This window comes from Anolis sagrei, assembly GCF_037176765.1.
Source record: "Anolis sagrei isolate rAnoSag1 chromosome 6 unlocalized genomic scaffold, rAnoSag1.mat SUPER_6_unloc_1, whole genome shotgun sequence".
In the NCBI taxonomy this organism is placed as follows: Eukaryota; Metazoa; Chordata; class Lepidosauria; order Squamata; family Dactyloidae; genus Anolis; species Anolis sagrei.
The window spans coordinates 198,567-213,537 of NW_027118836.1; the positions used below are offsets into that span (position 1 = coordinate 198,567).

Consider the following 14,971-nt stretch of genomic DNA (forward strand, 5'->3'; position numbering starts at 1 on the left):
AGAAGGGGACTGAGAGGCAGCAACAGTTCAGTCGCCGGGGGGGAGACATTGTGACCTCAGAAGGAGGCAGGGGAGGGGGAGGGGGAGGGAGGGGGCACCGTGACATATAAAACAATACAAAGAAACAAAAAAAGGAAAAATAATACAATAAATATATTCTATATTTTAGAAACTAAGAAAAATAATAAATATATAAAGCTCTGTCCTGGGGAGATGATGGCGGAAAAGGAGAAGAGTGGGGCGGAGGGGGGGGGGGATGCTGGGAGGCTTCTTAAGAGGAAGGTTGCCATCTTTGCCTTCCTCTGAATCGGAGAGTGGGACTTTGCCCCGGGGGCTTCCGGTGGTAGAATATCACATCTCAGACCTTGTTTAGTTTGTAAAATTGATCATTTGCAACCATTCAAAAGCCCACAGGTGCATCCCAATCATAGAAACGCAGGACCAGTACAGCTCCCCTCCTCCAGATATCCAAACTGGTCCGAAATTCAAAACAGTTCATGTGGTGGGCTGAGGGAGTGGCACCTTTACTTTCCCAGGGTTCACTAACTTTGTTTTTTGGAGTTTTCTTGGCCAGATTTCTGCTTTTTTTATCTTAAATATTTTTTTATTTAAATATTTGACACTATATCATATATAATCAGGAAATATCCGTTGAGAAATAATGAAACATGTCTAGATCTGTATGTAGACGTCAACTTGTACAAAGTAAATATAACATATTATAGCATTCACTCGAGTTTAAGTCACTTTTAAAGGAAAATCCATGCAGACTATTCCTAACTAGAACTGTTTCTATCTAGCTAACAGCAATAGTTCCATCAGCTACTCCCCCCCCCATATCATATGCAAAAAAAAAAAAAAAACTTTAAAAAAAAGATTCCTTACAAGGCAAGAAATATATATTCATGATCAAGACAGTTTCACAGTATGTCTTGATATTACATCAATAAAAAAAAACAAGAATGGGAGCAGGCAACAAAGTACTCTCTTATGTCAAGAGCTTTCTGACTATTTTACTGTTCCCTCAAGTTGAAGCAGGATATTTTTTATTTATTTATTTGTCTTTTTAAGTCCCTTCGGCTGTGTTTTCCAGTATTTTTAGGAGTGATGGTCACTCATTGGCCTGAGAGGGGTCTTGTGTCCAAATTTGGTGTCAATTTGCCCAGTGGTTTTTGAGTTCTTTTAATCCCACAAACGAACATGACATGTTTATTTCTCGAGAAAGAAAGATCGAGATCCACTCTTTGGAGCTTGGCCCCTTTGGTGAAGTGAAAGAAAGGCGGACCCTGACCGCTCTGACCGAGAGGCAACTCTTTGGTGGCGATGTATCCATCTTAGCAAAAGGAGGCAATTTTGCTGTTACCAGCACGATTCCAATAGAAAACATCACTGCCAATCTTGCATGAGTGGTTGATCATCCCCCTAGGAAGAAGCGGCAGAAGTTAGAGGGGAAAAGTGAGGATCCTGAGGAAGCAAAACTTCCCTCCAGCAACAAAAGAGGAAAAGAACTCAAAGCCATCAAAGACCTCAGTTCAGATCCAGAAATCATCCTTCTCCCAGCAGGCAAGAGGAATGCCACGGTAATCATGAAAACAGAACAATACAAAGAGAAAAAAAATCAGAACTGGATCCCACAACATACAGAAAACTGAAAAAGCACCCAACCAACCAAAGCACCAGAAAAACCAAGCCTTGATGTGGTGTCTCTATTCACCATCACGCTCATTCACGGGAATTTCCCAAAAGACCTCACAGCCCTGCTTCAACACCGCCTCACCACAAGCTACTTCCAGTGGGACGATGAATTCTTTGAACAGAAAGATGGGGTAGACACAGGGAGCCCTCTTAAGCCTGTCATGCTAATTTTCCATGGAACGCTTGGAGAAACAAGTCCTGGAAAGAAGCACCAAAGAGCCCATCTATAGTTCTGATATGTGCATCACACCTTCATCATTTGGAGCCGTGGGGAAGAAAAACCAAACAAGTTCCTGGCCCACATCAACAACATCTACCCAAACATCTTCCAATTTACCTTGGGAAAAAAAAAACCGAAGGAACATTACCATTTCTAAATGTCAAGAGATCCTGCAGCAGCCACCGGCACCTGGAGAAGACCCTTTTCTTCCTTTTCAACACTAATAAAGTGAAGTTATCCTTATCTTTTGACTCTGTGTCTCCGTTCACCTCCATGGGCCTTTCTCCTTCACTTCAGCATTCCTCAGCTGTGCTGGCAACGGACCGGGCCACATGGCCCAGGGCCCTCTGCGGCCCTCCACAGCCCTCCAAAGCCCTGGGACAGGGCCAATTCGTGACGTCTTCCACCGGATAGCCCCTCATAACTGCCCCAAGCCCCATGGCCACTTCCTAGCTGCTTTGGGAACCCCAGCAGGCTGCCAAGCTCCATTTTGCCATTCATTTCTATCATAACCAGTGGGGGCAATACATTCTAAGCAATCCGCTAAGATAAAAATAAATGGACAGCTGACAAAAGCTATAGATATACAGAAAGGGAGTGGACAAGGCTGCCCTCTTTCGCCATTACTATTCATTCTGGGACTGGAAATTTTGAGAACAAGAATTAGGACACTGAAATTGAAGGGTTCAAAGTAAGAGGCCAGGAAATCAAAACCAGAACATATGCAGACTATATGGTTTGTATCTTATGTAATCTAATGCTAACAAAAGCATCATACGATGCTAGCATCATAGTACAATCAAAATATCAAAAAATGAAACAACAATTTAAACAATTAATTAAGCACATCCATTAAAATCGAAATACAAAAACCAGTCCGGGTCAATTCATTGCCATAAGTTGTGTGATCTTCTTCCACTTGCTGCTCACTGATCAAATGCTTGGTCTCATAACCAGGTCTTGATTTTCCTTCTAAAAGACAAGGGGGAGGTGGCCAATCTGATATCTCTAGAGAGGGCATTCCATAGGCGGGGGGCCACTGCTGAGAAGTCCCTGTCACTAGTCCCCATCAATCGTGTGTGCGATAGTGGTGGGATCGAGAGCAGGGCCTCTCCTGAAGATCTTAAATTTTGTGATGGTTCGTGGCAGGAGATACGTTCGGACAGGTAGTCTGCTTGCTCCATCCATGTTCAACATTTACACAAATGACCAGTCACTGCCAGAAGGGACGGAGAGCTTCATCTATGCTGATGATCGTGCCATTACTTCTCAAGCAGGGAGCTTTGAGATGGTTGAACAGAAGCTCTCCGAAGCTCTAGGTGCTCTTACTACCTACTACAGGGAAAACCAGCTGATCCCCAACCCATCTAAAACACAGACATGTGCTTTTCACCTTAAGAACAGACAAACATCCCGAGCTCTGAGGATTACCTGGGAAGGAATCCCACTGGAGCACTGCAGCGCACCCAAATATCTGGGAGTCACTCTGGACCGTGCTCTGACCTATCCCTAAAATACCAACTCCAGGACTCACCCTCAATATTACAGAAGATTACAACAGATATCAAAAATATGTATAAATGAAACAACCTGGGATTTTCTAAACTGTGTTTTAAATAATGCTGGTAATCTTCAGAATAGTGTAAGAAAGAGTCTCTGTTGAATTAATTAATGCTTAAAAATTAAATAGCAGAGTCCTTCTTGGGATTTCTTATGTATAGAGAGGTTTTCAATTCAATCTTGATATTTTAGGTCACAAATCAATCCGAAATTTAAAACTCTCATTGAAATCTTAAGGACGTGGCATCATTTTTAGTTACAATTCTTAAGATCACTGAAACCTATGACAAGTTGAAAGTAGGTACCAAAATGTTTCAGAAGCTGCATATATTTCATGAGACTGTGAAATATCGAATTCTCTGGGGTGTAGCACAGATATGTCAAACTCGCAACATAAGATCTCTGAATACTTTTTTATTGTATGTGCTCTTTTATTATCAAAATAAATACAATGCCACAGTTGTCATTGTTCAGTAGATTCACATGAAGGATAAATCTTTCATCATGTTTCAGTCACCTAGGTCTATATCACATATCTTCTCACGTTCAAGTTCAAGTTCACTTTATTAGGGTCAATGACCAGCTCATGAGAAGAGGGACACAGTCCCACATATCTTCTCAACATCTAAGTAATTTACTTGAAGAAATATTTTACGTAGAAAGCAGAAACAATATCCCTGTAAGGAGTGTCTGAATCAGATTTGGTCCGAGGAATATGGCACAATCTACGGAAAGCAGGGGAGCGTAGCAGAAGGTTGTGTGAAAGGCCCATGAAACTTGATGATACCCAGTACAAAGCTATGGCCTGCAATAAAAAAGAATGAAATATTACTTTAAACAAAACCAAGATGTTGTTATGAAATAACATATCCCTCAGTAAATGGGTGTCGCCATTCTTTATTAGGAATATTCAATGTGAACATATGAATTTGCTCAATTATATTTTAGTCATTTTATCCCATCGGCCAAAGGATGTCAAGGTATTATATACGTTTGTTTCCCTCCATTTTATTCTAAAAACAAAGTCAGGTAGGCATAGGAGATTGTCACCCAACTCTGGTGGCCCAAGGAACATGTGAATCTGAATCTTAGTCAAGCACTAAAACTAAACACCTTATCTCAAAGCTAATATTCACACTGAAATGCACTAAAATGCTGTTAATTCATACCGGACCCCGAATGCCCCCCCCCCCCCGTTACGTGTTTTTAATAATAATAATAATAATAATAATTATTATTATTATTATTATTATTATTTCTGGTATTTCTACCCCGTTCCTTCTCAACCCCCGAAGGGGGACTCAGGACGGCTTACATTTGGCAGCAATTCTATGCCACTACATATAACAAAGCAATATAATACATAGAACATTCATTACAAGCAATAAAACAGTAAAAACAGTTAAATATCATCATTCCAGTAGAATTCCATATCCAAAGTGCTATTTATGCCTGCTATCCAAAAGCCTGGTCCCAAAACTACGACTTCAATTTCTTGCGAAAAGGCAGGAGGGATGAAGCCGAACTTACTTCTGTGGGAAGTGAGTTCCATAGGCGGGGAGCCACAGGCAAGAAGGCTCTGTCTCTTGTCCCCGCCAGCCGCATTTGTGACGCTGGCGGGAGCGAGAGCAGGGCCTCCCCGGACAATCTTAAACTGCGAGCTGGGACGTAGAGGGAGATGTGTTTGGACACGTAAATACGAAAATGTACTTTATAAATAGCAAATAATGTATAAATGCATATTCACATGGAACAATAACAAAGAAAGAACAACTTTAGAAGCACAAAGATATGGTAGGGAAGCACAAAGAACAAAGTGAAGAGGCAGAATCACCTCCCCAAAAGAAACAGCACAGATACGGAAAATACTGTTGTGCATGCAGCATTCTGTCTTGAAAGGAAACTGTTTTACAGAGGCAATTTCAGACTCTCTGGAACAAAACTAAGGGTTTATTTCCAATGCATTTTCTGGTACACACCACAATTAAAAGACTTTCACGTTATTGTCCTGAATTACTTACTGAAGGCACCGTTGCAGCAACTGGGATCATAAATATAGATACCCCACGGAAGAAGTTTCTGGCATATCTCTGAAATCTGGAGGATTCTGTTTTGCGTAAAGCAAAAATCTAGGGAGATAAATGTCACTTTTAAGAACTACAGGAAACAGACTGCTGTGAGGTCATGCAAATATGAGATTCGTAACAGGAACATTCAAGCCAAATAAATTAATAAGTTATGCAAGCAGTTCCCAGGTTACAAACAAGATAGGTTCTAAAGGTTGCTTCTAAATTGAATTTGTATGGAAGTCAGAACAGGTACATTTTTAAGTGTAACTCTAGCCAAACACACACACACACACAAGTTTTGGGTAGCATGGAGGTGGGTGGGTTTAACAGCACTGCAACATTTATTTCGCTAATTTTGCCCCTGTTCAAATTTTACCTCATTTTCTCTCCCTGTGACAATTGGATTTTGAAAAGTTTGCATTGTTGTGGAAAGAAACACTGGTGGTAAGCTTCAGTGGACACACATTTTTTCCATGATAACTTTTACAGGGGTGAATTTCCCTTCCTAGGGATAGATTTCCGTTCACTTCCCGTTGCCTTAACCTCCTTTGTAACTAAGAGTTGTATGTAACTCGGGGACTGCTTGTACCATATTTACACTTCATTGCATGTATGTATCTTCTCCAGTGTATATGTTAATGATTGGTGGGGATGAGAGACAGGGCCTTCTCGGTGATTGCTCCCCGGCTATGGAACTCCCTCCTTGGTGAGATCAGGTCAGCCCCCTCCCTCCTGTCCTTTAGAAGGATGGTAAAAACTTGGCCGTGGGACCAAGCTTTCGGGACAGGGCAATAAAACGGCAATAGGAAAGATGACCACGCCAATTAGACTTGACACGGATGACTAGGACGGTTTTAAATGGTGTATTTTAATATTTTGATAAATGTTTTTTTTTAATATTTAGTATGTGTATGTGAATTTGTGTCCTGGCATTGAATGTTTGCTGTATATATGCTGTGCTCCGCCCTGAGTCCACTTTGGAGTGAGAAGGGTGGAATATAAATATGATAAATAAATAAATAAATAAATATATAAATAAGCAATTTGCAGATACCCTGGCCTTTAGTTGGAAATTATTATGTGCTAGATCTGGGATTAACCTCACCTTTCGTTGGGCAGATGTACACTGATCTCTGATCCCAGGGCTTATGTGGCATGTTATCTAGGAGGCTGTAGAGACAGGTGGAAGTCCTGACCATTTAGCAGTACTGAGTCTGGTTTGGTGCTGCCACCTTTAGCATCCCTCCCTTTCTCTTGTCACAGTGGTCTCTGGGTGCGACATAGGTCCTGTCGGTCACTCATCACCTGGAATAACATGGGCCAGGGCACCAGAGCAATGGGAGAGGGAGGCCAGGAAGAATCGCCCCCTCTGTTCCTCCCTCTCTTCTCCAATCACTTCCTTGCTCCACCTGACATCATGGCAGGCAATAAGTGACCAGCAGGACCTATGTCACACCTGGAGTCAGCCACTATAAGGAGAATAGGAGGGCCATCTCATGTTCCTGGGCTACTTGAGCTCCTGGAACACGAGATGGCCATGGAAACAGTTGTGGCTGATTCCATCTCAGAACTAATTCAACTGGTTACATGGGCCAATCTTTGGTTAATACAGGTCAAGGCCAAGTTAAACTGAACCCATTCAGTTTGTAATTAGGCTGTCACAGTGTTTATTCAGATGTCCTTGTGCTAAACCTACGGGCTAAGAAAGGCGGTATACAAATACAATAAATAAATCTATATAAATAAAAATCTAATGTTCGTTTGTGGTATTCACAGAACTCAAAAACCACTGGAGGAATTGACACCAAATTTGGACACAAGACACCTAACAACCCAATATATGTCCTTCACTCAAAAAAAATTGATTTTGTCATTTGGGAGTTGTAGTTCCTGGGATTTATAGTTCACCTACAATCAAAGAGCATTCTGAACTCAACCAATGATGGAATTGAATTAAACTTGGCACACAGGACTCCCATGACCAACAGAAAACACTTGAAGGGTTTGGTGGGCAATGGTGTTGAGTTTGGGAGTTGTAGTTCACCTACATCCAGAGAACACTGTGGACACAAACAATGATGGATCTGGACCAAACGCTACACGAATACCCAATATGCCCAAATGTGAACACTGGTGGAGTTTGGGGAAAATAGAATCTTGACATTTGGGAGTTGCGGTTCCTGAGATTTATAGTTCACCTAAAATAACAGAACATTCTGAACCCCACCAACGATAGAATTGGGCCAAACCTCCCACACAGAACCCCCATGACCACCAAAGTGGGCCACAGCAACGCGTGGAAGGACGGCTAGTAAATAAATAAATAAATAAATAAATAAATGCATGGTGAGTGCTGATGTGCTCCCTGTCTCCTTGATGGGTAACTGCTTCCAAAAAAAAAGTGGTGGAAGTTTTCATTGTACTTATGAGATGATTTAGCACATCATCTATAACTGTGCTAGCAAGGCTGTAAAACCTATTCTGCTCCTGGCAGCATTTTTTCAGAAATTATCAGAAGCAAGCCAAGTTCACTATTTCCAAAATGAAGGCTACCTGGGCACTTGTAATATTATCACAAGAATGGCAACTGTTCATTTTCATCCATCTCTACTGCGGAATTGCTCTGCTATTTGCAATATAATTGCTGCAGCAAAATTTTGAATTTTTAAAAAACTTTCAAATACAGAAAACCAATCAGTTTTTAATTTGGCATTCTGAAGAAGGGAGGAAAAAACATGACAAATAGTTTCCTAAGGTAAAGGTTTTTTCCCCCCTAAGGGTACAGTGATTTGAACAACAATTTATGACTGCAAGTATTTACATAAAAACTCTGTTGATTTGCAATGAAATACAGCATTACATCATCATAAAACAGTAGATGTGGCCCTTAATGAGACATGCCGCATTATCACGGGGTGTCTGCGCCCTACACCACTGTCTAGCCGGTACTGCATCACCTGACATCTGCCGAGGAGTAGCAGCCAATAGTGAAAGGACCAAGGCAGTGACATCTCCAGCTCATCCCCTGTTTGGATATCATCCAGCACGTCAATGACTTAAATCAAGAAATAGTTTTCTAAGATCTACAGAGACACTTGCTGGAACACCTCAGCAAGCAAGAGTCCAAAAGTGGCAGGCTCAAACCCAAAACCTCAATCAATGGCTGATATCAAATGAGAGACTCCCTCCTGGGCACACAGAAAACTGGGCAACTTGGAAGGCACTGAGCAGACTGCGCTCTGGCACCACGGGATGCAGAGCCAACCTTAAGAAATGGGGCTACAAAATGGAATCCACGACATGCGAGTGTGGAGAAGAGCAAACCACAGACCACCTGCTGCAATGCAACCTGAGCCCTGCTACATGCACAATGGAGGACCTTCTTATAGTAACACCAGAGGCACTCCAAGTGGCCAGCTACTGGTCAAAGGACATCTAATAAATTACCAAGCTTGCAAACTTTGTGTTTTGTTTGTTTGTTAAAAAATGCAAAACAACTGTTTTGTTTGCTCCTGACACGATAAATAAATAAATCATCATAAAACAACCCCCAATATACATATTCATCAGGAATAATCCAGATAACAGGAAATTAACACAAAATTAGGTGCGAATATTTCGATGTAATAAGGACTGTTTCAGTTGGGGTTTTTTTCTAACTGCTTCTGTATCAGGCACAAGAAGGAATATCTCATCAGATGTTCTTCCACATTCCTTTGCTCATAAAGCTCTACTTTTCTAATTGCTTTGACAGATTGAGAAAACAGCTTGTCTTCTCTTTGTCCTTTAAAAAAAGATCTGTAAGTAGATATGGTGTGATCTATAAATACCTCCACTACCAGCAAATTGAGGACTTCAAGCGTGATTGGCATGATCTAAGTGGGGTCAGGTACAGTAAGATCTGGAAACCAAAGCAGGCCACCGGTGGAAAGTTGCTCCTGAATGAAAAGCCCTGTGGAAAACATACACATAAAAATAAAAGTGGCACATTTTATTACCTAGAAGGAGTATGAACATGTTTAGCAGAAGTGAGCACTGAATCAAGACCAAGGGAAATCACTGGTACATCCTTGGCCAACAGTTGGCAGCTGCCAAATTTTGGGCCCTCCCTAAGTGATTCAGTCTTGCAGCTTTTAAAAGTCAGCTGTAGCTCATGCTGATTTTTAAAAGCTGGAAACTTTCCAGGTTACATAATCCCAATGAGGGTTCCATAAACTACAGCAGTCTTAAATATTTTTCAACTACATAGAATGCTGCTAGATTCCTGCAGATTCAACTGGCTTGTTTAGAAGTCATCCCTTTATCTAATACTTCGTTTCAATGATTGAGATTAAGAAGCAGCTCTGAACTGTAAGATCCCAAATTTTCAAAGTCCAACAGCGACACCTACAAGAGACTTTGTGTAGCCAGAGTGTTGATTCGGGGGGGGGGGGGGGGTCTGAGTCTGAGTGAAAGAGGGTCTATCCTAGCAAACTTTTTGTATCGTTACCCCAATACCCCCATGCATATGGGATATATATTGAGCATGGTGATCAGACCATGATATGAATAAACATAACAGTTTAAATAATGTACCAGTAAGGCTTACTCGCGGACCACCATGAGAATTTCGGGGGGGGGAGGGGCTGAAGCCCCTCAAGCCCCCCCCCCCCCCCCCCCCCCGGCTACATGCCTGGCACTATGTGTCACTCAACTGTAGAGGATTCTGTCCCCTTTATTTTTCTTAAATAAATGCCTGGTTTGCACTAAATGTCACCTCTGTCCTCGGGAGTTTTTTTGCAAAGAGACCGGGGTCTGAGTGACCACAATTTCCCCGCTGGAAGGAGAAAAATGGAGCATATGACTCAAATATTTTGCGTGGGGTTTGGGAAGGAACCCACTCACATAAACCTTCTGTCGTTTCAGACTTAAGTTGACACTGAGCGAGGGCTGGGTAAATGACTTTGGAGAGCAGTATCCGTCCCCAGGGCCTTAGTTTAAGGACTCCTACTCTAATCACAAAAAGAGTCTATCATATAGCATGCTACTTTGCTTATGTCTATTTTGGGAACTCAAGAAGTGCTCAGACACGAATCAGGGAACATGAAAGGCACTGTGACTAATTCAACCAGAGAAGTCTGCTATAGTGGAGCACTTGATGAATCAACCTGAACACAGAATATTATTTGAGAACACAATTCTAGACCACTCTGGCAGACATTATGTCAGATTACACAGAGAAGCCATTGAAATCCACAAGCACCTGGGCAATTTCAACAGAAAGGAGGGAACCATGAAAATGAACAAAATCTGGTTACCATTATTAAAAAAAACCCAAAACACCAGAATCAAGACAGTAAATAAAGAACAAGACCCAGAAACAGGAAAACTCCAGACAGCAAACCATCATGTGCCGGTTAATACCTCCCAAACAGTGCCGGTTAACACCTCCAGGCAACAAAGCCCAGGTTACTGCTATGCAGATACTCTCACTGATTGACTTTACATGCTATTGAGCTTGCTAATTTGTAACAGCCACACTTTCTTTAACAGGCAAGGATTCTATCTCGCACCCCGACAGAATTTATTTATTTATTTATTTAAAACTTTTCTATCCCGATCTTCTCTACCTCCGTAGAGGGACTCAGACCAGCTAACAGCAAAAAGTCAATGCTAACAGTCAAAATCTAAAACATCATACAACAACAGTGAGTTAACAAATACATAAAGGATAAAATACATAAAAGCCATTCGTCAAGATAAAATCATCATGTCCAATTCAGTCCGTATATTGTGGTCAATACATTTGGTCAATTACTGACCTCAGCCATCATTCTGCAAAAGCCTTGTTCCAAATTGTATAGATGTTACAGGGGCAGGCAATTGGATATTATCAGGCCAAAGATTGCTGAATGTTGACTTTGTCCCCAGGATTTTTCTGCAAAGGGTCGGAGTGACCACAATTTCCCCACTTGACCCTAGAAGGAGAGAAATTTAGCATGTCAGTCAAATGTTAATTATTATCTCAAATCGGTAATAAAACAACATCCTCATAAACTTACCTTTAAATAAACTTACCTTTAAAGATACTCAAGATGAGCCAAATCCCTGCCCTGCCCTGGCTTTGCCTCGGTCCTTACCTCCACTTGCGCCTCTGAGTGACCACAATTTCCCCACTTGACCCTAGAAGGAGAGAAATTAAGCATGTCAGTCAAATGTTAATTATTATCTCAAATTGGTAATAAAACAACATCCTCATAAACTTACCTTTAAATAAACTTACCTTTAAAGATACTCAAGATGAGCCAAATCCCTGCCCTGCCCTGCCCTGGCTTTGCCTCGGTCCTTACCTCCACTTGCGCCTCTGAGTGACCACAATTTCCCCACTTGACCCTAGAAGGAGAGAAATTAAGCATGTCAGCCAAATGTTAATTATTATCTCAAATTGGTAATAAAACAACATCCTCATAAACTTACCTTTAAATAAACTTACCTTTAAATAAACTTACCTTTAAAGATATTTTTGTTTTGTTTTTTGTTTTTGGGAAGTGAAATGGGTGAATACGACATATTGAATTTTGGCATGTTGCTTCCTAAGATTTGGGTCATTTATTTAAGAGCCCCCTAATCACAAGAAGCACTTGTCACCTGGCCAGTTCCACAAATTCGGCAGTGGCATCGGCAGCAGCCAAGCAGGCAGAGGCGACTCTTTCAGGAAATGGCTCCGCACAAAGCCGCAGAACCAGAACTTCAAAGGACAAAGGTCCAGGAAAAGAAGCTCCACAGGCGGCCACAGCAGGAGCCTCTGGTCCTACCAAGGCAGAAGAGCCAGCATTCCTCACCCCCATGGCCCAAGTCCACAGAGGAGAAGCTTCGCCATGTTGGATTTGCTCACCAGCTGGCCAAGGTTGAAGAGGCTGAACTGAGGAGGCAGCAGTCCTTCCTGCCGAAGCTGCCTCTGAATTTCGAAGACTGGAGCCCAGGGAAAGCTATTCCCCTGCCTCGAGCAGGTCCACGGCTTCCTCCAGCAAAAACTTTGAAGCCCTGCCTTCCTGCAGTGCCGCGGCCTCGCCGTCTACCAACGGTGATCTGAAAGAGATACATTGCGGACCGTGACGGCTCTGACCGATAGGCAACTCTTTGGTGGACGATGTATCCATCTTAGCAAAAGGAGGCAATTTTGCTGTTACCAGCACAATCCCAATAAAAAACATCACTGCCAATCTTGCATGAGTGGTTGATCATCCCCCTAGGAAGAAGCGGCAGAAGTTAGAGGGTAAAAGCCGCAGAACCCAGGACCCTCCCCAACAGACACCCTCCCCCTCTGATATCACTATGCCTACCTCCCCCTCCCTCCCCCTTCTCCTCCTCTGCTTCCTTCTGATGTTGCAATGTCTCCCCGGGCGACTGAACTGTTACTGCCTCTCAGCTTCATCAGTGCTTTCTCATGCCTCCTTGTGCCCTCAGTCTCTGCCTCATCACTGCCCTGCCCTGCCCTTCCTTTTGCCTCTGTCCTTGCCTCCTCTTGCGCTTCCTGGTATTTGTGTTCAGTTTTTGTTTATTGGTTTACATTTTCTAGTAGTAGTATTTCTTATTTGTTTTTTATTGTTAGATTTGTTTGCATCTTTTATAGAACGTTTGTTCGTTGTTCTTGTTATTGAGTGTGTTGCTTTTTGTGGAAACCTGAAAAAATATTATTTATTTATAATTTTTTTGGTTTGTTTATATATTTTATTGAGTGTTTGTTAATTGTTTTTGTTATTAAGTGTGTTGTATTTTGAATCTATTTATTGATAGTGTATGTTATTTATTCTTATTATTAAGTTTGTTATTTTGAATATTAATTATTTTTGTTTTGTTTCTGAAATACAGACTAAACCACCCCCATGGCCCAAGGCCATGGAGAAGAAGCATCTTCATGTTGGGTTTGCCCACCGGCTGGCCAAGGTGGAAGAAGCCGAAGTAAGGAGGCACCACTCTTTCCTGCAAAAGCTGCCTCCAAATGGAGAGCAGTGGATCCCAGGAAAGACGATTCCCCTGCCTCCAGCTAAGCCAGTGACACAGCCTTGCCTTGTATTTATTATTTATTTTTATAATTGTTTGGTTTATTTGTATCTTTTATAGAGTATTTGTTAATTGTTTCTGTTATTGAGTGTGTTGTTTTTTTAAAAAAAATATTGGCTGATAGTGTTTGTGATTAATTAGAAATGGCATTTTCCTTCTCCCAATTTTGGAAAATTCCTGAAAAACAGATCGGGACAGAATTTTCCCGAATTGCACACCCCTAACATAAACCCATGTTGGAAAGCATGATCTCTGACATTGTATATGTTGTGGAAATTCAATAAAATACTTCTGTTAAAAAGGAAAAAGTGGAAAAAATAAAAACGGAAAGAGAAAAACGTCTCTTTTAAAATGTGTATTTATTAGAACTCTTTCAAAATAACATAAAAACAGGGGGAACATATCAGTGTATAGGAAAGTAGGAGATATAGGTGGGAAGTGGTTGCAGGGAGGTATAGGGAGTAGGTAAGGGAGGGTAGGATGGGGGTAGGATTGGAGCAAAGGATTGGATTTGGGTTGGGAAGGTTAGGGTGATGAGGGGCTTAGGTTGGGGTAGGAAAGTCTGGTTTGTCTTCCAGAGAATTGATCAATTTTCTTATTTTTTAGTATTTCTTAGGTGTTGTTGGAAGGTGTCATAAAAAAGGGCTAGTAGCAAATCCCAAGACCAGTGGAGGTAAAGAGAAAGATCCACAGCAGGAGCCCCCCACCAACCCAAGACTGAAAAGCCAAAGGTCACCATGCCCATGGCCCCAATCCATGGAGAATAGGGATCTTTGTGCTGGGTTTGCCTACCGGTTGGCCAAGGTAGAAGAGACCGAAGTAAGGAGGCAGCAGTCCTTCCTGCAGAAACTGCCTCCAAATGGAGAGCAGTGGATCCCAGGAAAGACGATTCCCCTGCCTCCAGCTAAGCCAGTGACACAGCCTTGCCTTGTATTTATTATTTATTTTTATAATTGTTTGGTTTATTTGTATCTTTTATAGAGTATTTGTTAATTGTTTCTGTTATTGAGTGTGTTGTTTTTTAAAAAAATATATTGGCTGATAGTGTTTGTTATTTATTCTTATTAAGTGTGTTAGAGTTTTGAATATTTATTTTTATTTTGTTTCTGAAATACAGACTAAACCACCCCCATGGCCCCAGGCCATGGAGAAGAAGCATCTTCATGCTGGGTTTGCGCACCGGCTGGCCAAGGTGGAAGAAGCCGAAGTAAGGAGGCACCAGTCTTTCCTGCAAAAGCTGTCTCCCAAAGGAGAGCAGTGGATCCCATGAAAGATGATTCCCCTGCCTCCTGTTGTCAAACACTAGGAACCCAAAAGTCATGACTGAGGGGTCCTGATGGATGATCACGAAGGATCCCATAAACCAAAATCAAATAATAATTGT

The 14,971-nt window shown here is 41.7% G+C and overlaps 1 long non-coding RNA gene across 2 annotated transcripts in view; it reads right to left on the reverse strand.

Annotated features, from left to right (window-relative positions):
• Positions 1–3,869: 3,869 nt before the first annotated feature.
• Positions 3,870–14,971, reverse strand: part of LOC137095777 (uncharacterized) — an 82,314-nt gene continuing 71,212 nt past the window's right edge. Inside the window, exons 3-8 of one of the 2 annotated variants that reach the window (XR_010908913.1) lie at positions 12,419–12,612; positions 11,791–11,916; positions 11,346–11,601; positions 9,375–9,496; positions 5,497–5,604; positions 3,870–4,280 (exon numbers count right to left, since the gene is read on the reverse strand). This is a non-coding gene — a long non-coding RNA (uncharacterized lncRNA). Of the gene's footprint in view, positions 4,281–5,496; positions 5,605–9,374; positions 9,497–11,345; positions 11,602–11,663; positions 11,917–12,418; positions 12,613–14,971 lie in introns of both variants that reach the window. The other variant, XR_010908914.1, reaches the window with a different exon arrangement.